General features: G+C 32.4%; 1 protein-coding gene across 27 annotated transcripts in view; it reads right to left on the reverse strand.

Moving 5' to 3' along the window:
• Positions 1-27,422, reverse strand: part of Ptprd (protein tyrosine phosphatase receptor type D) — a 2,079,748-nt gene that overhangs the window by 1,684,452 nt on the left and 367,874 nt on the right. Inside the window, exon 3 of one of the 27 annotated variants that reach the window (XM_063251009.1) lies at positions 20,646-20,723. The exons of the other annotated variants lie outside the window; for them this stretch is intronic. The gene's annotated coding sequence lies outside the window, so the exon portion shown is untranslated. The remainder of the gene's footprint in view (positions 1-20,645; positions 20,724-27,422) is intronic. 27 annotated transcript variants of the gene reach the window in all.

Here is a 27,422-nt window from a genome sequence, read left to right on the forward strand (position 1 = left end):
CTAGTTCATAGTCTTTACTTAAGCAAGTAGTGTGGGAAAATTTGAATATTTTATGACAATTACCTTTCATATTTCACTTAAATGTTAATTCAAAACTTTTCTTATTAGTGATCAAAGTTGGGGACATGATAAAATATTTGAAACAAACATAAAATCTTCTAACATATTGAAAGCAGGAAATCTCTAATATTCATTGCATATGTAGGTGTACATTATTAGAAGTATTATTTACAAGGTGTCATCTAATAAAAAGTATTAGTTGCTGCTTTATCAGCTAACAGGATCACTTTTCATACATTTTAAATTTAAGATGTTCTGAATGCAAGTATGGTTTATCCTATTATAAGAAGGCAATGTACCTAGTTTAAGGAAAATATTAGTTTATAACGTTTTTTATATAGCCTGTATGCTCAGCTGACCCTTAAAGCCTGTGAGGCTATGATTTCTGCTTCAGAGAAACCTAAAGTTCAATTTCCTATCCTGATATAGTGGTATGGGTTGTGTGTAGGTAATGATGGAAGAGACCAAAGTGTACAAAAACTACAATCATGCAAGATTCCTGCAGACGGTGCTTTCTGACATGAGAGGCAATAAAACCTGGACAGATACAGCTCATGGCACCTCACCAGCCACTACCCTTGTAATGGTACACAGGGAGTTACAAAAGGCAATGCAGTTTCTCTAAACTGAAAAATAACTATCACTATAAGTGATGACATTCTCTAAAATACTACAAAATATATGAAAAATATTGTATCTTCACAATAAAATAAAAATCTTACATAATTATAAAATAAAAGGCAAGGGAGAAGAAAGAAACAAAATTTTTTTAAAAATGAGAAAAGAAGAAAAAGATGGAAACAAAGATTTTGCAAATGGGGAGGGGAGGATGGTTTCAGGGAATGTAAGGGACTCGGGGAGAGTTATACCATGTGTCAGTATAAATTCTCTATGATGAATGTGACCACTATGTATATCTACAATGGGCCAATAAAACCTGACTGAAAAAATATCTGTGGTTTAAAATTATTTATTCAGTCATTTCACCATACTGAGATATTCACTAAAGTATGAGTTTTATGTACTAAATCATGAGATCTAAAATATCTCCCATTGCTAATTTGTTGTTTTTGAAAACCCAAGGTTCATTATAACAGATTACTGAGAAAGTCTGTGTTATGGTCCACATTATTATCTGCAGCAAAAGTGATGGTTTTTGCAGCTGCTCTACTCCTGGAGTCAGCCATGTCCTTTATGCCTTACCTCTGCATGGGCTCTTATTCGCAACATTTGCTTTTTAAAATCTCTATAGAGATCTAACAGAAAATCACAAGGACAGCATCTTTTGTGCTTCTCTTGCTCTGGAAATACCAAAGCAGCGGTGTATCTTCCCGTATTTAAAAAAGAAAGAAAGAAAATGTTTTAATCTTGCATTTTCCCATATAAAAATTTTAGGCAAAAGGATATTTATTAAAAGGGATCTGTCACTTAATCAATGGATAACTATACAAGCTTAATACTTACTTTTTTCTGAGTATCAGACAAAAGTTAAAACAACTGTAAAATTCAGTTCTCTTTCAACAAAAGGCAAGTAATTAAATCTAAAAAGGTCTTAGCTTATTTAGACTTCTAGACTTAGTCTTAAGGGAAGGTAGATGTGAAAACAGAGTGAGGTAAACCGAGTTTAATGCTTGGGTGATTTTCAGGTTGTCTCATATTTAATAGAATGGAAAAACCAGTTAACATTTTCAAGAATAACAGTGACATCCATGAAGTAATTCATTGTTAAAATTGGATGGAATCAGTGTGGTCAAATATATAGAAAATCTTTGGAATGGAGGGATAATTTTAAAAAGCAGCAAAGCTACCAGTGGGTGACCCCTTATTCCCATACCCACTGATGTTTTTATGTCTGACCCCGAAAAGAAAAAAAAAAAAAAAAAAAAAAAAAAAAAAAAAAAAAAAAAAAAAAAAAAAAACTGTGAATACAAATAAAAGAGCAGGAACGTCCCTCATAATGGCAAAAGAATAAGGTTATAATACCTTTCAAAAATAAATAAAAATACTTGTTTTTTAAAAAATAATCCTATTATATAAAGATACTATAAAAAGTCCACAATAGAACAAATCCAAAGGAAATCCAAAGGAATTTCTGGTGAAACCTTGATCACCCAACTAACTTCTTAAATGTACATTTAACCAGAATATTACAGTCCCTGTATTATAAACAGTATAAAAAGGCTAAAGCAGTCTTTCATTCTCATTTTTTAAAACTTTCTTTTGTCTAAAAGACAATGACAATAAAATTCCAAAACAAAGAGTAATATTTTCCTTGGCCAATATTTCCAGAAGAAAATTTTAATTTCATCCTCATAAAAATTTATTTTATATTTCAGATTGGTTGGTAAATTTATTTCAACAGTTGAGTGACATAAATATGTTTCTATTGGACACCAAATGCATACATTATCAACTTAAGGTCCTTTTTTATGTTTTTTTTTTTTTTTAAAGGGGAACAAATTCTAAAAGATGATTTATTGAAAAAGTTATTGTAGTGACATATTTTTGTTTATATGTAATGGTATAAACTACCTTCACCTTTTGTTAGACATTCAATGCTTATGATCTACTCTTAAACCACAGTTGAAATCCCTTGCAACCTAGTGCATTTTAGTTTTACTTTACCCAGTATGCGAAAATCTTCTCTGGTAGTATTTTGGTCTTACTAGTGACAGTTAAGCTAGTACCTCTACATACCTGATAATAGAAATTTATGAAAGAGATAAATCATATATTTTAAATGTTACCCAATAAATTGTTTGAAAGTGATCTTTGTCATTGAATTTGTTCTAACACCTAAACAATTTTCATCCACAAAACACCCTGCCTTGCTAGTGCTTGTCACTCTATATCCAGCCATAACTGATGAAATCGGTTAGTTTATTCATGGCTAAATCTCCTCCAGACCTAATTCAAAGCTCAACAGAACTGAAAGTACAACAATGGAAATAGCTATAGCAGTTGTTGGCCTCTCTTCCAAGGATGTCTGTAACAAAAGACAGCTGGACTCCAGCACGTAAGGATTAACTGCATCGCAGACTTGTTAGTGAAAGTTGGGCCCATCAGTGTTAATGACAGGTTCTGCTTGTATGTGAGAAGCATACAAAGAATCCAACAAAATTTGTATGAGGTGCTGGATCTTAGGGAAGAGATATCACCACATACTCACACCAAAATTGTAATTTAAACAAAACGAAGGAAAAAATGTCAAGTCTCTATTGTTCCCTAAATATTACTAGAATTCTCTCTTTCCCTTGTACATGTAAATCCATTGACTGGTGAATATTTATTACATAACAAATAATTTCACAAGACATAATAGAATATGATGATTTTATGCTGCTATTTAGAATTTAACTTTAGATTATGATTCACAATGGAAGAGTTGAATATAAATAAACTTTATGATTAATACATTTGCATTGGGGACACTTACAAATTATTAGAACTTAACCTTTAGTGTATTCATTATATAATAAAATTCTTCATAGGTATAAAGATTTTGAAATTTATAGAGAAACAACTGAGAAAAATTAAAACATTGTAAATAACAAAATGTTACAAGGCATTCATAAAATTTGTGAGTGTGCTATTTTTACTATTACAAAGAACAAGGTATTGTTGAGTTAGGCAAAGTTTAAGTATTTGTCCACACATAAAGTCACTCATTTGCACAGTGACTAAAACTTTAGAGAACTATATTTCACAGGTAATGTCACCCATAGGTATGAAGTAGCTGTGAGTTCTGACCTCCCACAGTAATATGTTCTCTGTTTTTATGAATGTACTACAATTAAACTCATACATTCCAGAAAGGTAGTGTCCCCAAATTTTTATTCACTTCTAGATTTATAAATGTTTTAATTTATGTAAGGTATACTTTATTTTACCATTCTGAAATAATAATTTTAAAATTTTTCCACTTTTTTCCCACAAAATGAGGTTCTATTTTTCAAAAGAGACTATCTCATGCCGAAGCATAAGAAGAAAAAAATGAGGACTCATGAGATGCCTGTACTCCAGCTAGGCAGCTGTCAGGTCTCGTGTGTGAGTAAGGTTTAAGCCTAATCCTCTCTGAACACACGAGATTGAAAGCTGGATGTCAGGATAATTGCAAATAACAACATTCTCTAAGCTTTGTAGTTGCTCATGAGCAGTTACATCATGAATGTTAATTTTAACATAGCCAAGATTTGAGTTGGTACTATAATGGAGTTGATAAAACTTACTGTACTCAATTTAAGGGCAAATTCATTCCAACTACTAGCAAAAAAGAAGGCAGCCATATGTCTATGCATATAAAATTAAGTACTCTATTTAGAACTGTATGCTTGCACAGTAATTGGCTTTGGCTTGGCATCACATACTAAATTAAGACAAACTTTTCTAATATGACAGAGATGGGGTTGGAAATTTCACACATAGAAAAATTTTAAACATTTGGCTATCACAAAACATAAAAGATAATTATTCTTCAATTTATTTTGAAGGATTAGTAATTTAAGGTAAATGCTTCACAGTTCATAGGTATTTGTGTTTCCATAAGTATGTGGATGCAAGTACACATATGTTTATAATTATACAGGTGCATATGTAATTTTAAAAAGTACTCACAGAAAGATTATAAATGAGGTGTAATTCGTCAAAAGAAAACAATAATGCTACATTTACTTTTAAATTTTAATGTTAAAATGGTTTTCCTTTTGTTATTCAGGATTAGATAGTATCACAGTTTCTCTAAAATGTAAGAGTAATAAATGATACCAAAAAATTGTTTATATCAGTCAAAATGAGTGTTTGGAATTACTTTAGGAATTGCCATTTTCAGATTTGTGTACCTTTCACAATAGCAAAACTGATTTTTAAAGTAGTAAGTTAGTAATGAAGATGGGGCTTTGTTAAACTAGTATTAAGAGAACACTCTTATTTTGACAGTAAGGTCTTAAGGTTCTTCCTTCATTTTAAGAGTTAATGACTATTTTTTGGAAGGAAGGACTTTATCTTTCCAAACACTGTCAAAGTGACTTTCTGTCATAGCACCATTGTCCCTGTCTTTATCTTATGTGGTTGTCTAACCTTATTAAGCCTTCAGCCCTTCTTTTACAAAACTAATAAGCTACTATTTTCAGAAGGAAATGTGAGTTTTAGAAATTATGTTGCAGCCAAGAAGCTGGCTTACTCAAACCAAGAAATTACTTCTGTAAAGGCAAATTACAAATAAAAAATATAATTTACCATCAGATATGCTTAATGAAGATATTTAGAATACGAAATCATTTCTTGAAATAAGTATCTGAACTTGGCAAGTGGCACGTTAATATTGTCACTGTTTATCTTTAAGTTTTGGGGAAGGGCCAGGGATAAGCTCAGCAGCACAGCACCTGTCTGGAATCACGAGGTCCTGAGTTTGATTCCGGATACCAAAATAAATAAATGTATTGGGGAAAAAAAATGGTTTACTTAAGTAGAAGTCATGGACTAATTAAGCAACTAATGTCACACATACATATTTAACTTGTAAATATAATTTTATTTGGTATGTTTGACAATGTTTTGCAAAACTTTAAGAATAGCCCATTTATTAGGAGGACGTGGCAAAATATGATAACACGTACCTGTGACAGAAAGTGACTGATAACTAATGTTATATTCAGCACATTTACACAACTTCTGGAATTGAAAGGAAAAAGAGAATCAAAATAAAGATGAAAAATCTCAACATGGATAATGTAAAACACAAAGGAATTATTGTTAACAGTATTTACAATTTCTTTTTGTGCTTTTAGCTGCAAAGTAGAGTAAGATTACATGTAAAACTAAACTGCAAATGGAGTGTCATTGTTCTTTCAAAATGCAATGCATTGCGAACAGTATTTTTAGGGACATTTTCTCTTGTGTGTTAGAAAATAGCCATAAAAGCCATGATTTTTCCTTTGAGGAACATGAATTGCATTACTTTAAATACTTCTTACTAAAGACAGCGCAAAAGTTTGTGTTTATCGTTGAATATCACATCAAAATGCAGTATTTTATTTAAGCACTATTCATATAAATAGTTACTTCTGTGCAAAAGTTTTTCAACTCAAGGTTAAAAGTTTTTTTAATGAGTTTTTTTAAATGCTAAATTGGCAGAAGCTGATTCACACTGTAAGACTATAACAGCCTCGTTATCTTAAAAACAAAAGTTCAGGGAATTTACCTCATAGAATCCTAATCAAGCATCTCAGATAACCCAAAAACATGTCCAGAACAAATGAATAAAATAGCTAACACTTTTACACACACACACACACACACACACACACACACACACACACACACTTGCTGTTATCACACCTGTAAGTAAACTAAAGAATAATCCATGAAGACAGAGATAGACCCCGAATCTCAAAGTACTTTGACAGTTACACAGGAAGAGTGATTGGAAAAGGTTATGCTGAACAAAGATTCTTTGCAAGAGCATAAATCATACAAATAATTATCTTTGTGTGGTGACAGAGACTAGGGAAGTGAACTACTTTAGGAAAGGCCTCCAGAGATCTTCATCTGTGCTTTGGAGCTGCACAGTCATCTCTGTAAAAGACAAGACCCAGTTGAGTAAACCAAGTAAATCCTGTATTCCAAAAAGGAAAACTGTGAGTAGAAAAGTTAATATAATACACTATTGATATAGAATAAATATTTAATGTCTCGTTTTCACCATGCCATTGCTTGGGATCTGTTTTGCTTGTTTAGTCACTGATGCACATTCTAGACAAAACAGCAGTGAGCACAGTGTGTTTATTCCATGTTAACTCTCAGGCAGTCTTATTGATATTTGTTTGTGCTTTTCTTCTTTGACATAACCTAGCCAAATTGTAGTCATCATATCAAGTACTTGGGATTAAAATAAGACTGAGATCATTCTTTCACAGAACATACATTCTAAAATAGCACAGAGGAAAATAAACAGAATGGAACCTTATTTCACAAGGTGATGCAGATGATTGGCTTCATCATGCAATACTTCCTGCATTTAAACTCAGACTCAAAACATGACTAGGACATTCTAGGGTGTGGATGAGAAGCAAATATTCATTTAGAAGAATGTAAATGCAATTACAAATCATAGTAGCCTAAGGGATCCAGAGTGTCTGAGGAGAAGAGGGCAAAGGCAAATAGAACTCATTATTATGAAAATGAGTTTGCACTCCAGGACAAAGGAAGTGCTATTAAAAACTTTTACAAAGAGAGTGTCATGATGAAACTATTGTTTATATGATACACGATGCTCATTCTAATATTTAGATGTTTGGTCCATTTTGATTTTAGTTTAGTGCATAGTGAGAGACATTGGTCTAAATGCAACATTGGACACATCGACAGCCAATTTTCCTAGCATCATTTGTTGAGGAGGCTTTCTTTCCTCTAGCATAAAGCTTTACCCCCTTTAACAAAGACAGCATAGACAAGTATGCCTAGAGTCATTTCTCTATTTTCTATTCTGTTCAATGGACAGCTTTATTTATTTATTTATTTATTTTTATTTTAGTAATACCATGTTGTTTTTATCACTGTATTTTGGAGTATAATTTAAAATCTGGAATTTTGATGCCTCTTGCCTTGCTTGTCCTTGTTGCCAGACCTGATTTTACTCTTCAAGGTCTCTTCTGGTTGCAAGTGCATTTTAGGACTGCTTTGTGCAGCTCTGTAAGAAATATTACTGGTATTTTTTGATTGGAACCACATCAAAACTATAACAGTTTTGGAAATATGGTCATGTACACTATATTGGCTCTGCAGTATAGTGAACAGGAACTGGGGCTACCTTCCTATTTCCTGATATTATGTTTAATCTGGGACAACATAGTTACAACTCATGAAGACATAGTTATTGGTAAAGACTTTCTCAACAAAATCCTATTTGCACAATATTATGTTTAATCTGGGACGACATAGTTACAACTCATTAAGACATAGTTATTGGTAAAGACTTTATCAACAAAATCCTATTTGCACAAGACATAATACCAAGAATTATGAAATGGGACCACACCAAATTACAAAGCTTCTTCACAGCAAAGGAAACCACTAAACAGAGTGAAGAGACAACCTAGATTTCATACTTCAAACCTGTATTAATAAAATCTTAAAAAAGAAATAAATAATATATAGTACCCACCAAGGACAAAATACATGCTGATGACAGTGTGCAAAACAGATGTAAAATAGATGGAACAGAATAGCAAGTCCAAAGGAAAGAAGATAAATCAGAAGGCCATCTCATATGAGGTAAAACACGAATGTGTCTTAACTAATTTGTGTCAATGAGAATGAAAATATGCTAATGGATTAGAGACACATTTTAGAAACTGTGAAGAAAAATTTTCTTTAAAAAAAGTATAAAATATAATGTAAATACTTAATGGACAAGAATGTTTTTTCTTAAAAAAACCCACGGCTGGGCTAGGTATCTTATGGGTCACATTTTAAATATTAAACCGAGATTTTAATTATATGACTGTTCAAAAAGTTAAAGTAACTTATGTAAAAAAATAGCAAAGATCAGGCTTCACCTATATCAAAAATAGTGGACTAAAACCATGAAATAAGATGTACAGTATTGAGGAGAAGGAACTTTGACCCAGGAAAGTTATTTTTAGATTAAAATAAAACATTGAGGCTATAAGTTTGATGTGCTCTGGTATAAAAGGTCTTATAAAGATCTCTTTAAAAATATGGCAAACATCAAAATCAATCATTTTAGAGGTGGTGGTAAGATACAAAGTGAATAGTGGATGAATAATTTTGTAAATTATTGTCTAAATAAAAAGTACTACTAAGTCTATCCTTGATATCTAGAATAAATACTTCAAGTTATACTAACATATTTTGTGTGTATTTCATGACTTTTTGGGGGAGTAGGTATTGGACGAGAAGGTCAGTGAATATTAAGATTCTTACTTTGGGATTAAAATTATGGTAGCTAACATGTATTGTGGGTTTACTGCCCGCAATGTGCTTTTGCTGTATTAACTCATTGAATTCTCCTTATAAAAATGAAGTAGTTTCTGCTATTATTAAAATTAAAGAGATTGATGCAAAGTGAATAACTATTTCAAAGTAATAGGGTTAGTACTCCATTCAAGCAAACGGGCTGCAGAGCCCATGGGTAAGAGCAGTATACATACATGTAACTAGAAGATGTTGCATTAACCAGGCTTATAAAACAATTGTATGCATTTTGTTTAAGTCAGCAAAATTAATATTGATAATTTAGAAAATCTAATAACATTTTATAAAAGAAAAATGTATGATAAATGTAAAATATAAAGTAGGATATCAGAAATAAACATTCACAGTAATTAGAATGAGTAATAGGATAAATTCACCAATTACAAGTAGCATTTTATCTAATGTATTCAAACCAAATATTGGTATAACAATACATTGTCTGTAATACACATGTATTTCAACAAAGAAATGGAATATTTTAAAATAAATAATATTGTTAAAATATCAGGAAAGTTTTGCATCAAATAAAATTTACTGTAGACATTATATTTCAGTTAAGGCTAAATGTAGGACAAAAAACACAAAGAAAAAAGATAATATACATTGGCAAAAGAAAAACAAAACTTCTTAATGCAATAAAAGAGATCTCACATGATGTACACATGCCCTCCTTTTTCTCTCTGACCTCCTTCCTAGGATTCTTCTCAGCTAGCATGAGCCATACTAGGTAAAATGTCCCTGCAAGCTTAGACAGAATTATCGCATTATTGGTGGATTATTTTACTGAGAAATTCCAAGCAAGACTTGATAATTCTCAATTTTTTTCCTAGAAGTTTAATGGGGGCAAAACATTTATCTTTTATGATGGTATAACAACTTTGATACAAAATATCAGGTAAAATACAAAAATAAATTATGAACTGATGTAATGAAATTTAAAAACCTTATAAGATTGCCTAAATAAATATAGTAATATATTTTTAAAATGTCATCAGACTGATGTATATTATATCCCAGAAATACACAGAGGTCTCAATCTTACACTACAAGTAAATGTAAACATTTATTCTGACATTTAATGATTCCTACATTTAATGATTTATAGAATAAAAATCACATGATCATCTCGTTTGGCAGGGAAGAAAATATTTTTGAAGTTAAAGTACTTTAAAGTTTTAAAAGAAAATTAGAAAAATGAGTTTTATTTCATAACCAGAGAAAGATGGTATTAAAAAATCTGCTTCAGCATTACACTCACAGAATTCACACCACAGAGTCTATTAAGGTAAACAACATCACCTGGCTGACCTCTACCACTGCCAGTATTAGAAGAGCATTAGAGACACAAACAATGAAAGTGAAGAAAACAAAATAGTTTAGGAAAAAAGACATAAAGGCATAATTATTAATAAATCTTATTGTTATTATTTATATGGACAATTCAAAATAATTATTAGATTTAAAAGTTTATGTATGTAAACATCATCGTTATTATCAAGCAGAAAATATAAAATATTATTGAAACTAACAGAAATTACAATGCTTTTCAAATGTCAGTTAAACAATGGTTATACATATTTTACAAGTAAAATAAAACTTAACGAAAGATAAAAAATTAACAAAAGTAGATAAACTCTGCTTTAGTTGAACTCTCTAGGCAAGCAATATTTCAGTTTCCATGGAATTTATTTATAAATTTGATGTAATTCCAATTTAGAGAATTGCTTGAAATGTTACCATTATTAATTGCTTTCTTTAAAAAGTTAAAAAAAAATAAAAAGTGGTAAAAGGACTATAAAATAACAAAATATAGAAATGATCCTACCACATACCAATGCCAATTAAAAAACAGTAGTCAATACATAATTGCACTGTTGCCCAGTTATTGTCAATTAGATTACATAAGCATTAGTGATGGTTTAAATATTGAGACAAATGATGAACTGTTTGCAAATATTATTTAAAAATCATCTTATTGTATGGAGAAAAAAGTCACAATTATATGTTACATACAAAAATTAACTACAAATGAAAGAAATTATACACTGTGAAAGAAAATTTACAATTTTATATAGAATTTTATATAGAAGTAAATAAGGTATGACAATATTTTGAAATTCAAAGATAGTGAAACCTTTGTAAATATAAGTATCATAAGTCCTAAATTAAAGCAAAATGTGCTTATTGCATTAGAATTACATATTCTTATGCAACGGGTATCACATACAAAATAAACAAATGTTTGAAAGAATAGAAAAATAAATTTAGAATGTCTAAATATATACAGAATTGGTGATTCTTATTAATCCTCTGTAAAATATAGAACACCAAACAAAAACATATGATTTGCAAAATTTTAAAAATAATAATCACAATAGACTCCGTACTGTCCACCAGTTATGTTTTTCAATACTTCATCTATATCTAGATACTTAGTAACACTGATAAATTATAATGATAGAAATCAAAGTGACAAATATGGAGAGATACTCAAACACACTGGAAAACAGATAAATGCAAATTAAAACTACCAAGTTCCTATTTACATGTATCAGTTTGCCAAAAAATACAAAGCAGGAAAATATTAAGTTTTAAGCATGGATGTAGATGCCATATACTATAAGAGAAATTGTAAATGCATATAGCTATCAGGAAAATAATGTGGTCTACTTATTGAAAGTAGGTATGTATTTGTATCATTGGGAATTCTAGCCTATGGGCTACACCACAGTAAAATATGAAGAGAACATTGAATACACCATAATTGGTTAAAAATAGTCTCTTAAAAAATCCATGAGTTCATATTTTTGCATATTATCTTTTAAATGTGGCCTATTTAATATTTTGCTGTTTACATTAAAATGTGGTATATAGTGATGATAATGGTGAGAATATCAAGGATGAGAATAACATTTGTCTCAGGGTTGCAATTTTTAATTACGTTTGTTGCTGTTCAAGTCACATCTTAATACATAAGTGCTCAATGTTTACTCATCACTTTATTTTAAATTGCACACATTTTCTCTTCTCTGAACAGAGATGTGATACCTTGCATGCACTGACAAGAACACCTTTGGAAAAGAGAGATTTAGAAGAAGGGAAAGGGAAGGCACAAAACCATGATAATGAATTGCCTTGCGTGAGTGGCTGAGAATGGTGCTTCATAAACTAAGATTATGATCAACTTGTATTTATAATCCTTTGTGCAGTTGAGATATTTAAATGCCCAAAATAAAAGGATTTCAGACATCTTAAAGAATGGAGTAGCAGCAGAAACTTATTATTTAGTGTGTTTTTTCACATAATGTTTAAAATAAAATAACTATATCAGCATTAGATGTTTCTGAGAGAGAGAGAGAGAGAGAGAGAGAGAGAGAAAGAGAGAGAGAGACAGAGAGAGAGACAGAGAGAGAGACAGAGAGAGAGACAGAGAGAGAGAGAGACAGAGAGACAGAGAGACAGAGAATAGGAGCAGAGGAAGTGTTGCTGTGGCTGGTGAGTGTATTTATTTTCTGTTTCTATGTCTTTCCTCAAGGACTCACTTTGAGCCAGCATCTAGGCTAATGAGAAAGGAGAAACAGGAAAGAGCAAAATGAAAAATGGAAGAGTAAGTGAAGGTGACAAAAAGAAGACACAAAGCAGCTCTAAAGTTATTTTTTACACAAAAGAAAATGTCAGAAAATCACCCCAAGAACATCAAAGTCTTGTTATCCTATAAACCAGTCATGATGCTACGATTCATATTAAGAAGCAAAGGGGAGAAACTGTAACTGTGTTTCCACTGAGTGTGCACAAAGAGCTACAGTCTTTTTCATTCACATGTAAAAACGCTAAGTGGACTCAAATATTTTTAATCCATTCTTTAAACAGTTTAACACATTTGGTCACATATGCACATCTTTTAATTCAGGTTATTATTTCAGTATTTAAGTGAAGGATCATAAGAATCATAAAGATGAGTTTGAAACCTTTTGATAATTAGATGACTCATTAGTTTCAACATAATGAAATTTTAATTGAAATAAAAATAATGTAGACACCAAAATTCTAAGACAGAAACTAAGATACATTTTTTTGTGAATCACCAAACGTAGCAGAGCACACAGTACATAAAGTATGCTTGGTAAATGTTAACCTTCGATAGCAACTCAGTACTTAAATAAAAGATTCTGGGCCACAGAATGAAATTTTGCTTATCATTCTCATTGGGAAATACTGTCATTTTTTCCTCTACATTTTGCTGGCTGCTTTCATTTGATCTTTTGGTTTGTAAGATAAATAATGTTTAGGCATAGGGTCAGAAATATCTCTTCTGTCAGTCAAAGTGACAAACTGGAAAGTTTCTTTCCCTGAGGATCAAATCAGCACATACCTTAGACATCTGATATCTTACTTCACATACAGTAGACACTTTGTAATTTCAAGAGAGTCTTTTCATTTCTTTCAACATACCATGCTTGAAAGGAAGTGAGACTTAAAGAAATGTAATAAACGTTTTAGCCACAGCAGCAAATCTAAAAATGAATGCGGAAGCCTCACTCATAACTTTTAAGATGCATATTAAAACAGAGACATTTCCTAAATCAAGGAGATTAATGTAATACAAACAGATTGAAGGTGTTAAAAGATTTCATTTTTCATCTCTGCCAGCTCTTTTGTAGTGCTATTACCAGAACAGCACTAAAGATAATCTCACTATTAATTTTCTTAGAAATTGAAAATTCCTTTTGCATGAGGTCCTACCTATTTGTAAACTGATTCATTCCAATTTACTATGATTAGGGAAAGGGCACATAAGATGCTTTCTCTATCTAGTCTAGTGTTAAGATCAAAAGAGGAAAACAAAAGCCACCGAACATAAATCATCTAAATGATGTTTTTTAGTGTGGAAATACAGATAATGTTTCATTATAGTGGAAAATTTGCTTTCTATTTTGAGATATCTTGTGATTCCAACAGAAAGAAAAGGGACATTGTATAGTAGAGGCCTCATATGTGACAGTTATCTCAATTAATTCTCATATACACATTATGGAATGGTTATTTATATTTTAATAATACCTCAAGGAACCAGGGATGTAGCTCAGCAGCACAGCACCTGCGCAGAAACACAAGACCCTGAGTTCAACTGTCAGTATTCCTTGCCAAAAAAAAAGTAACAAATGCCTCAAGAAAATTAGATAACTCATGCTGATATGAAAAATGGTAATAAAACATTTTACTTGACTCTAAAACCTGTGTAATTTATATGTCAATTATTTTTCCATATCTGCATTTCAGATTATGATCAGTGTTTCAAATGAATTTACTATAGAATCAAAGATTCTCTTTCCTTTACATCATTGGTTATTGAATATATGCATACAGATTATGACCTAATTTACTTCCTATATAACATAAATGTTGTCTGAGTAGATAATAAAACTTGTGGTACATGTTCTTTGTTGAGAGTGCAACCACTTAACAAAAAAATAGAACATTAAGGGTAAGGTTTTCAGAATAATTTTTTACCAGTAATTTATTAACATTTGAATACCAGTTGTCTAAAATAATAGTAAAGGTTTGAGAGGCAGTAACAGCAATTTCATGTGTATACCAGCACTTGAAAGCAGCTGTGGGTTGGGAGTGAAGTGGACATTTATCAGGAGGTAGAAGTAAGTGGCCATATCATTGATAGTAATCAGGAAGCAGAAATAAGTGAGATCCCATTCTCAACTAATTTTTCAATGAAATCTAGATTATCAGAAAAGTTAAACAATAAAATTCCATTCTGAGATAAGTTGTCCTCTTATGGTTGACCTATATACAAGGTAGCTTTAAGGTTCTCTGTATAATTTAGGACTTCAAAGATACATGTCGGATCTTTTGCTTTTAATTTATTGATCTTAATAGTAAGCATTTTACAATCTTGTTTACTCCGGCTTAGTTTTCCATTTGATTTCTGCTCTTAAATGACTAAAACGAAAACTAAGGAGAAAGTATTTTATCACATTAATGCAACACTTGCAGTTTGATTTAACACCATGATAGATGAAAGGATGAGGTTATTATATCACAATACATTTATCATCTTTTACAAATCTTCTCCTAAACAAAATTAACACTGAACCACTTCCCATGAGGTTTCTAAAATGACCAACCTTGCCAACGTAAGATTTGGTTCATAAATAACATGAGTATAAAAAATAAAACCACTAACTTCTATAAGAAAAGGCAGTATCAGGGATCACTGAAGTGTGAAAAATTAAGTACACTACTCAAAATGACCTCAAATGTGTAAATCATTTGTCTGCATGACAATGCTAGCCTATTATCACAAGATACAGATAATTAACTTTTCAGATTATTTTGATATCTGGAGAAGACTCCTGCTCAACAAAATGCTAACATCTATGTTAAATAACTCCTAAGTTAGAAAACTACTGACCTCTTGCTGTCATTAAGAATCTCCATTATTAATGTACCTGAAAACGATGATATTCCTACTAGATCAATCTCGTTTCAGGGAGACCAAGAACTTGTGCATATATATCAATATAAAGGAAGTGCTGGTACATAGGATGTCTCTTATACACTTTATTCTTTCTAATAATCCATGAATGTTCTTTGGGAAATTGCCATAAAGTTGTCTGATGTTTTTCTCAGTTTCATAATTTAAACCCCTACGTTTTCTACATTTGCTCTCTCTGACAGAATCCAAACACAGCACTATGTGTGGTACTGGAGAGATGCCTGAATTCTATCCTGTCTTCTTTTAATCTTTCATTCTGTCTTTAGTAGTATATAATGATTACATTCACTTTAGGGCACTGGTTCACAGACCTAACACATTTCCATTCTCTCATTATCCCCTCTTTTCTCTGGCATCAGATTTTTTTTTTTTTTTTTTTTTTTTTTTTTTTTTTTTTTTTTTTGTACTGGGAATCAAACTCATGACTTCATACTCACCAGGCAAGTGCTTGAGCCACTGAGCTAAATCTCCAGTTTAGACTTATTTAATAATCACATATGAGTATATATTTACCAAATGTACAAATTTAAAACCAGACAAATTGGCCAAATAACATATAAGGCATGTAACATAATTGTACTATGTCAAAGAACAATTTTAGTTACACTGCTGAACTGGTGTGCAATACTTTTTTTTTTTTCATTCCTTCTTCCTATTGTCTGTCTTTAATTTTTATTTATACTGAGTTTTTCATGAAAGAGAAATGATGAAATATTTAAGCTTATTTGTCTGGTTTACTTCACTTAACATTATGGTATCAAATTGTATTTATTTTTTCATAAATGACTCAAGTTCATCCTGCTTTAGGATAGAATGATACCCCATTGTGCACAAATAACAGATATTCTTATCCATTCATCTGTAGATGGACATATATGCTGTTTCCAAGATTCAGTATTATAAATTGTGTGTATAAACATGAGCGTATATGGGCATGTACTCTGGTGTGATGTCTTTAATACTTTGAGGAAGTTACCTAGTGGGGAATAGCTGGCTAGAATGGAATTTCTATTTTTAATTGCTTGAAGAATCTTACCACTGATTTCCATAGTGGTAGTGTCAATTTACAGACCCAACAACCATCAAAAGGGGTTTCTTTCTCCCCACAGTCTTGCCAGGGTTGGATATTGGTTGATTTCTTGATAGTGCTCATTCTTTTTGGAGTGAATACAATCTCAGTGCTGCTTGTTTTTGATTTCTCAAATGACCAATGATGTTGAACATTTTTTTCATGTATTGCCATTTGTAGTTCTTCATCCTAGAAATGTCTATATATTTCAGCTGCCCATTTTTGATTGGGTCTTTAAATTTGGGGTGTCTAATTTTTTGTGTTCTATATATATTCCAGATATTAGTCTTTTTTTTTTTTTGAAGAGTGGCCAGCAATTTTTTTTTTTTTCATATTTGTATGTAGGCTGTCTCTTCACTTTATCAGTGGTTTCCTGGGCTGTGCATTCAATAATAGATTGCTACATTTGCTTTGTATTATCAGTGTTTTAAACTGAACCTATCAATATTACCTAATTTTCTAATCATAGCCTAAATATTTGTAGTATCTGATTTTGTATTCTTTTTGTAGTACTAAGATAATTAACAAAAAAGTAGTTTTAATAGGTATCACTTAAATTTTTTCAGTTCTAAAATACATTGAAATTCTAATTCTGTATAATCCTTAACATCAGATTGACAAACATAGAACAAGAACTTCTTTCCAGTATTAGAGTTTCTTTTCCTCCTTCCATGAATATTGTAAGGATATCTGACCATTAAGAATGAAGATTTTCTTTTTATCAAGATATTCTTCTCTCCTGGATTATCCTGCCATAAATATAGAAACAACCATTTGCACCTTGCTTCAGTATTATGGCAGAAATGCACCTATTGGACATCTACTGTTCACACCTTAAAGTATAACTGGAATTATCTCCCTGTATGTTGTTGTGTCATTTAAATCCTTTGTATTTTCATAACTAAGACATTGATTGCTCTTGAGTGTTTACTCTATATTAAACTTCTTAACCTGGAGACATCTTCATAGTAAAGCTCTAATACTCCTTCAGTGCACTTCTCTCTTTGCCCCACTACTCAGCATTTTTAACACTTTTTGTGGGAATTTCATACCATTCTGGCCAGTTATTTCACTTATGCAGATTGTGACAAGAAAAAATGTTATCCAACTCTTTTCTCTTTGTCAACTTTTCTTATACTCCTTCATTTTACATACAGTTATTTAGTAAGGCAAATGATATGATTGGGAGTCCAACTGAATTGACTCAAAATCTTTATTAAACTCATAAGGACATCACAGCATTTCATTTAATATTGAAGCAGGTACATTTACACTGTTTTACAATATTTTTAAAAATTTTATTGTAAAGAGAAAAAACAGGAAAAACAAAAGAAAAAAAGACATAAACAACAATAAATCCCCAAACAATAGCAATACAAGATTTCAAGACAAGAAGGTAAGAATTCAACAATGCTTGTTGTATTACATATTGTTATCTTCGAAAGAGTTGCTCAGAATACTGGACACAAGCAGGCAAAATTGAAAAAGGATGGGTAGCTATACTGTTTGCAGACAATGTGAACTTCAAACCAATAATGATCAGAAGAGATAAAGAAGTTTACTACATACTGGTAAGGGGAAAACTTCAAGAGGAAGAGATAACTATCTTAAATATATATGCACCAAATTCCAGAGCACCCAGTTAAATAAAACAAGTATTAACAGAAATGAAAAACCAAATTAGCATAATACAATTATAACAGGTGATCTTAACACACCATTGACACCAATGGACAGATCAACCAGACAGAAAATCAGCAAAGAAATAACAGAACTGAATCACACCTGTGAACAAATGGACTTGATAGACATATACAGAGTATTCTACCCAACAACAACAGAATACACATTCTTCTCAGCAGTACATGAGTCATTCTCTAAAACAGACCATACATTAACTCAAAGAACATATTTAAATAAATGCAAAAGAGTTGAAATTATCCCTTGCATGTTAGCGGATCACAGTGCTATGAAATTAGATCAAACAATATAAGTAATACTTGCAATCTTCTGTTGCTAAGCTAAAAACACTTGTTAAGGAGAGCTTCTGATTAATTCTCCTTGACTAAGCACTACACATCATACATTTTCTAAGCCTTTTTATTTAAATGAGTAATGATTTACTTTCAAAGTTATCTGAGTCAAAATTTCTTAAAAATTTTTGGGATTTCCTGCAAATCTTTTACAACTGTCATTCCAATGTCGTATTAGTATCTTTGAAGCTTTTTAAGCACTTTTTAAAAATGATTTCTAAAGTAACCATCTTAACTTTCTTAGAGATAACCTTTTTCCCCATAGCATATTTTTCATTGCATGTAGTAGTTGGAGAAGTCATCATGTTTCACAAGCAAAACTGTCATTCATTCACAAGAAACATTCCAGCTTTGGAAGATCAGAGAAGCCATGTTAATGTGAACATTCACAGGCCCCTGGCACTGCAAGGGAGCTGTGACTCACAGAATAAATATATAAAGCTCTGTGGGAGTAAAGATAAAGTGGATCATTTTTTATGTTACTATGTACTAAGAATTGTGACTGGCACTACCATTCCAACAATCACATCAGTTATTTACTGACGCAAAACCACTCCAAAATTTAGAGGTTGGAACCAACAATAATTACATTTGTTTGTTTTCTTCCAGTCAGAAATTCCAACTGGTTTTGCCTAGGTTCAATGAGACTCATGCAGTCATCTGAAGCTGGACTGTGGCTGGCCTCTCTTAGATGTTGTAGATTCCTTCCGTTTGCTGCCACTCTTTTCCTGATTGAGAAGTAAGCTGCCTTGAATGCTCTGTTACCTGGCAGCTGCATGTTTTTCCCTTCTGTATCCACAAGCTTGGGATGTAAACATTCTCAGATTCTGATAGTGGCTGACCCAGACATTGAAAGTCACTACCCCTAACACCTGGACCAAAGTGCTTAAACTTTCATAAAACTGCCCACCTTGCTGTCCAGAACCAGGTTCTGCTGCAGCACCTATCCATACCTAAGTTCCCTAATATATGCTCTGGATTGTGACTCTGGAATTTAGTACAGCTTTTTTGGAAACCCATTCAATGGTTTGAGATACTCCTTTGTGGAAAGATTTTTACTGCCACTTTTAGTGCTAGTATAGCCATAAGTTCCATTTTGGAAATATATATTCTCTTCACATGTATAGAGTGGCACTGGCTGGGTCTCTGTCCTCATGAGCTTTTTCTCCTGAAAATTACCTAGTATTTTGTGCATTGGGTCTTAGTATAGGAGGAGCTGGGATTGGATGTTATAATGCCTCCGAGGTCCATGTTTATAATCTCTGGGACATTTCATAAGTCAAATAAATGGGAAGCCCAGTTTATATTAAAGGATTTGAGCAACAAGTTTACCCCTTGAGGAAAGGAGGTGTAATGTCATGTTGAAAAGTTGGCATTTGCACTGAAAGAATTTGTAACATGCTCTGCTGTCTTGTACACATCAAAAAGCAGGTATGAGTCCTGCCTTCACTGAAAGGAGTCAGAAAAAAAAGGGAACCAAGAAAATGACTATAAAGTACATAAGAAAATGTGACTAGAAGGCATGATAAGAACATAGGACAGGATTATGTTTCAGACAATTTTTTCTAGCAAAGTAAAATGTAAAAAAAGGCTTAGAGAAAGAGGAAGTCTGTTAGGTAATTAAGAAGGAATGAAAGAATGAATCCTCTAAGCTAAAGTAATATCAGTACAAATCTAAAAGTCTGGAAAAGAAAGATAGTATAAAAGAGAAATAAGAGAGTGTTTACTGTGACAGAGATAATAAAGTAGAGGAAAAGAATATAAAGAGTCAGATACCAAAGTCAGATAGCAATGGAAATCCTTTTGGAGTGTTAATTCTAGGAATTAGAGGAAGCCACACAAAGATTAGAAAACTCTCGGACCAGATCAACATTTTTAGGAAAACTACCCAGGATTTAGAAGGAAGGAAAGAGTAAGGTTGATCAGTTTGTAAACAAAGTCAAGACACTGCTGAATTTATAGAGTTCTTGGAGCTTACCTCTGACCAGAAGCCTGTATGTCATGGGTGTGTACTGATTAAATGTCGATCTAATTAAAAACCAGCTCGCAATTGTCACTGTAAATAGGAAAAGCAACACAAAATTAGGAATTCTAGCATTTATTCAACAAAGGCAATGGGCCTGGAGTATAGCTTGGCCTCATGGAGCCTGCCTGGCAAGCAGGAGGTCCTAAGCTCAACTACCAGTTGGGGTGGGAAGGTAGACAGAGGTAAGCTGAATGATGGCATACATCAGATAAGCATGTCATAGGAAATTAAATCACTTGGTAACACTAGATCTCTTCATTTTTATGTACTAGAAATTATACGAAAACTAAGGTCTGAAACTACTAGGATGATCTTTTATAGTTTATATTAGGAGGGAAAAAGGAGAGAAAAGTAATGTTTTTACTGGGGGAAATGACACACGCACACAAATCTCCTAGAATAAAATAAAATAGATTTTTTATCCAATGAATACATTCACACAAATCTCTTAATATATATATATATATATATATATATATATATATATATATATATTCTTAACAAGCCAAAAGCACACATATACTTAGCTACTATTCTGGTTTAGATTGAAAAGATCCCCCAGGTCTCATGTATTCAGAGATGGGGTTTTTGGGATATGACTGCTTCAGAGCACCGTTGTACTGTCCATTTACAAGGGAAGGGCTGGATTTACTGATATGAGATAGCACCTAGATGGAGTTGAGTCCCTGGGGATGAGACCACAGAGGCTGCACCCTTTCCCTGGCTCCTCCCCTCTTTGTCTTCTTTCTGGCTGATGTGAGGTGAGCAGTTTTGTTCTGTCATACCCTTCCACCATTCCTGCTTCTGCCTTGGAGCTGGCCAACCACAAACTGAATCGCCCAAAACCACAAGTCAATGTGAACCTGTCCTTAAGCAGGGGTGTTTCATCCCAACAGCAGAAAAGCTGACCAATTGGAAGCTACCCTTCCAATTTATCCTCCAATGACATTTCAGTCTCCTCTGAATTTCCCAATATTTTAATAACATTTAAAAATATATAATTGCATTAGCATTTACCACACCATTTTATATCTGATAAGTTTTCTTTTCTATTCTTTTAACATACTCAACACCACTTAACTTCTTTCATTGAATTCAGTGGAAATATGAAAATTCTAGTTAATCAGAGACTACACTGTGTGTCCCCCATAATGAGTGTGATTGTTACAAATCAGAAGTGCTTACTGAACTGTCATAAATTATTAGATGGTAACAAAATGAATGCTTGAAGAAACCCTGCTAGAGCAACTTAGAGCATTACCTTCCTTCGACAAGTCTATAACATATATTATCATAACTGAAACATTCATGCATTTAAGCAGTGTGTAAAACTATCACAAATAAGGATGATACTTAGTTCAAAGTAGTTATTTTTTTTAATTTTAAATTGGAAGATATATAGAAAAAGAAATGGAGATTTGTGCAATGCCTGAGAGAATACAGTTCTTTATGTAATTGAATGTTTTGTTACTGTATAAATTCTGTATTACTTAACATGGCTGATTTAACAAATTACACACCTTTTGTGTCTCAATAAACTGAACTTTATTCTTTTATAGTTCCAGAGGGCAGACCCTAAATGAGTGTTACTGGGATGATGTCAAGCGTTGGCTGAATTATACTGAGGAAACAGACAACACAGTCTGTAACATGTAGTGACACAGTCTTTCCCTTTTAATGCCTTGTAGGCACACATCAACAGCTTAATGTTTTCAATAGGAAGAAAACAGTGCTGCTTAGATCAAAATGCTTTCTGTACTATCCAAATGATTATGTCTCCAGCTGGGTGAGATTTACGTACAAAGACCTGAGATGCTGAACCTGGAGCTCGGTGTTCCTCCTCAGCCTCCAAGCCTGGCTCTCAGATCATGAACACACATACTTGGGAAGAAGCAGCACAGCTACAGGGAGATAAACATGTTCTATGGATCCCAGAAGATAGAAATGAGCTTAGGCTAACAGCAATGTTAATGAAGATTTCCCAATCACAAGAGCAAAATGATACAATAGGGATCTGTGAGTCGATACTTATGATTCCAAAAAGGATAAGAACATAAACTTTCTTATGCAGAGAGCTATCTACCTTATTTCTCCAGAGCTCCATGAAGTTAGGATCCAAAAACTTAGTGAAAATACTCTTTTAGCATTTAACTACTTCCTGTTTTTCTTGGATAAAATCCCATTTCTGCTTATTTCAATATGGGTCAGTTTCTGTGTCTCTGTCAGCAGGTATGTTCAGCCAAAAGTCTCTGGTTATTTCTGGATATATCCTCCAATTATCTACTTCCTCCTCTGCTAACTCCTTCCTTTTTTAAATGATGTCTGTGCTTCACAGAGTCTATGATAATATTTTCTTTTTAAACATTGAACTAATTTGCATAGATATTTTTTGGAAAGTTTTGCTTCACTTAAGATGCTATAAATTTGACCCAGGGAAAATTCTAATCAGATATATCAATTAGACTGAGTATCTTCTAAGGACTCTGGGTATATAGGTGCTAAGAGCAAGGGGACAGAATAAGAGCTGTTTACCAAGGGTAGGCTTCTAGGTTACCTGGGAAAAGCAGAGAATTAAATAAAGTACTATCATGAGGACACGATAATTGTCATAAGGCAAACAAATGTAAAACAGAAAAAAATGAGCACATTTGAATATTGGCACTATGTATTTTTGTGAACAGATACAGGAATGGAGGTTGTTTCCAATTTTAAAATGTCAAGATACATTGTTTATGAATACATTAAAAAGATTCCTTTCGGGATGCCAACAATCTTGCATAGAATTTATCTTTAAAATTATGTTGCTGATTCTTTTTATAGCAGACGGGTTCAAATTTGGGGTAATAGTCAAAATAATGAATTAATTTCAGAAGAATAATTTCTTGAATATTTAAAACCTAGGAAAGAAATTTTTCCATACTAATTTTAAATAATCATTAACCTGGCACCACACGGGGCACTGAAAATGAAAATTCATTTTTTTTGAAAGATGAGAAGTCTTAGAATTACTTGCTTATTCAGATGCTCCAAGGATGCCCCATCACAATTGTTAAAATTATCAATTAGGGTTCCTGCCTGTCATAGTCAGAGTTCCAGTGAAGTGTTGCATACGCTAGACTTAAGTTCAACTATGAGCAACAGAAGAGAAATATAATGGGAACTTACATGTAGAAAGTTATTTTTCCTTTTTTAAAAAATTAAATATATGAGTAGGTAACTGGTCAAAGACATGTGTGTTGGTTTTCATTTCTTTCCACATTTCAATCCCAGAACACAGCGACATGGACAAATATAGCAGCAGCAAACAGGGTGGGAATCACATCCTTTATGATAGATGTCATTTTCCCCTCAGACTGAGGACTGAATCCAGAGACTTTGCACTGAACTGCATCTTCCAGTTGACGATTTTTAAAATTGTGAGATGTTTTTATTAGTCACTAATTTGTACAGGCTGGGCTTGAACTTGCGGCCTGCTGATTCACCATCCAGATTAATGGACTAGGCTGTGAGTCTATTCTTATGACTTTATGGAAAAAGGCAATTTAGTGGCAGGAGTCAGAGGTGTTGTTCCCACAAACTGGAAATGGAGAAGCGGGACAGACTATCGAGAGTAAGAAAGAGCTCTATGGACATACAGAAATATTTTTATACTATCTTGTAATTTTTCCTTAACTATATACCATCATTAAAATCACCGAGCTCTGCCTGAAAAGTATAACATTTCATATTCATAAATAATGCTTCAATAATGACAAAAGTATATAATTTGAAATAGTTTAATTAACTGAAGATCACAATATACACCTGAGTTTTGAAAACTCCTCATAGAGATTAAAATATAATCAGTTTCAAGATCATCAATATCTTTTATATATGTGAAATGAAGTAGGGATAAATTATTTTCTCTAGAAATATATATTTATATATCATATTTTGGCAGTTCTACAGTTAAATAACTATACCATAATACTGGTTGTGCTGATTATGAATCTTGTATATTATTTAAGCAAAATTACTTTGTGCCTGAGTACTCCAATTATTCACATAGTGGTTTAAAATTACATATTTAGGTGAATTCAAAATTCCAGAAGTCCAAATATTTTCTCTGAGCTCCCAAGAAAATAAACCTAACTAGGGACCAGGGATATAGCTCACTGGCATAAGCTCCTACCTGATAAGTGCAGCTGAGTTTGATTCCCAAAACAAAATAAGTATATAAATAAATAAACTTAACTAATCCATTCGAGGGTCATTTAGAATTCTTATTTGTAGCTAGGTCTTGTTAATGTGGCTGTGCCAAGTAACAATTTGTAGAGTTTATTCTAGTGTTTCCATAGTTTAATGTCAAATCTTACATAGTCCCTATGTAAAAAAGTATGAATTCTCTAACTTACCATTAAGAATACCAGAAATAACATGGAGTTCCTGTCTACAGAAAGCACTGCACCTTTAAATGTAACTAATAAGATGACTTCATTTATAATATTCTACTTTGGAAGTTAAATTAGTCAATATGTGTAATGTACTCAGAGAATATCTAGAACAAAGTAAGTAATATTAGTTGCTTCTACCATTGTTCTTAAATATATTCTTAGGTTACATGAACATTTCTCAAAAGGCACAATTTTATCTAGTACCTTTCTGCATAACTGCTAAGTACCCATCTAACATCTTACCATATCTTTTAAGACATTCCAGGAGACTGAGGCAGAAGGATTGCATGTTCTAGCCCAGTCAGGACAAATTAAAACTTAACAAGACTTTATTCAAAATAAAATGAATACATATATGTATATATACAACTGTATACCTACATAAATACATACATAACTATCTATCTATATATGAATTGATAGGCCTGGTAATGTATTTCAGTGTGAACATTTTGATCTTCATTAACCACAAAGAAAAAGGAGAAAAAAAAATCATCAATAACATGAATATGAAACATTAGTATTAAAACTATCTTCATTTAAAGTAAACGATTATGAAAGAAATACATTTAAAAAGAGTAATTCAACAGACCAACATGAATAAGATATATTATACTAAGCATAGTTATAATATGGTTAAAATATAAGTAAAACAAATTGAAAAACAATCATACAAACAGAAAGTACAAGACTAAATGTTTCAAAATTCATATACTAAAATTGTAACATCCAAGATGATGATGTCAGGAGCTAATACCTTACGATGTGATTGGGTCATGAGGGATCCCCATAAATGGGATTATTGTCATAATAAAGTTTCAGAGACACTGTCTCCCTTCTGTCATTCTGTGACGTCACAGTGAGGAAACTGGTACCTGCAACCTTGCAGAGTGTCCTCAACAAACCTGACCATGATGGCACTCCTGTCTCAGATTCCCAGACTCTGGAACTGAGAGCAGTGAATTTCTGTTGTTTATAAGCCACCTTTTTGATGGAATTTTGTTACACCATCATGCATGGACTAAGACTGTGCATTAGTCAGCTTTCTGTCACTGTGATAAAAAACCTTAAATGACTAATTTATATAGATAAAGTATACTTAGACTCATAATGTCGAGGTTTCAGTCCCTAATCGTCAGGTCTGTGATGAGGCAGCACACTCTGGTAGGAGCACATGGTATATTAAAACCGTTTAATTCCTCAGTCAAGAAGCAATAAAGAATGTGAAGGAACTGGGGTTCCACAGTTACCTTCCAGGCATATTCCCAAGGATGTTAGGATCTCCTATAAGATCCTTCCCATTAAAGATACCACCATGTACCATAGTATCACCCAAAGTCGTTGGGGACATTTGGGTCTCTTGAGGACATTCAGACTGCTGTAGAATCATTTAAATAAGGAGAAAATCTACTGATACATTGTTAAGCAGTCAGGAATTTGAAATTTGGATGCTGTCTCATTTGTTTGCCTCCTCTATTATCTTCTGGTTCTAGGATGACCTTTCTTCCTTTGATGCAATCCACCTAGAAAGTCTTACTTTTACTTTGCACAGTATAGAAAAGATAATTATAAATTAATCCATGAAAAATTTGGTGGTAATTAAACTGAGTTTAATATAGGACATCACCAATATAAATTGAGGTATGAAAGAATAGATTCTGAAAGGATAGGAATTTAAAATTGTTCTCTTTAATGGAACTTAACTCATTTTTATTACAGAACATTAAAAACTGAAGAGTAGCATGGGAGGAATTTACTTTCGCCATAATTTTATCACAGTTTTCCTATGGACAAATTAATGCTCTACTTACAGGATATATATATATATATATATATATATATATATATATATATATATACATATAGTGTTATAAATGTTTCAACATTAAAGAAATGAGCCCTTAGAAAGGGTCAGTGAACTTTATTACACAAGTAGGCAGACAGACAAAAAAATCCAAAATACATTTTGCCAGTCAGTTTTTACTTCAGTAGAAACTTCAGGAAAATTGGGGGGCTAATGTGCACATTCAATGCTAGATTGATACATGTAGTGCATAAAGAAAAACTTTTCAATTTGGCCTTGTGGGCAAGATAGAAATGGATCTATTCTCAGACAGGCACTGAGAAGGTATAGAGAAAAGCAATAACTGGAAAGGAAGTGTTATGGTTGACACATTGTGTCAACTTGAGAAGTTTAGAAGCTTTATTGTGAAACTCAGCAGGGAGCCAGGATCTTTATTTTGTAAATACCCTCATCCAGTATAAGAGGCAGGCAAGGAGGTTTTGTAGTGCTACA

This window comes from Cavia porcellus, unplaced genomic scaffold (genome assembly GCF_034190915.1).
Source record: "Cavia porcellus strain 051 isolate PalLab524CR breed Dunkin Hartley unplaced genomic scaffold, mCavPor4.1 scaffold_1, whole genome shotgun sequence".
Lineage (NCBI taxonomy): Eukaryota > Metazoa > Chordata > Mammalia > Rodentia > Caviidae > Cavia > Cavia porcellus.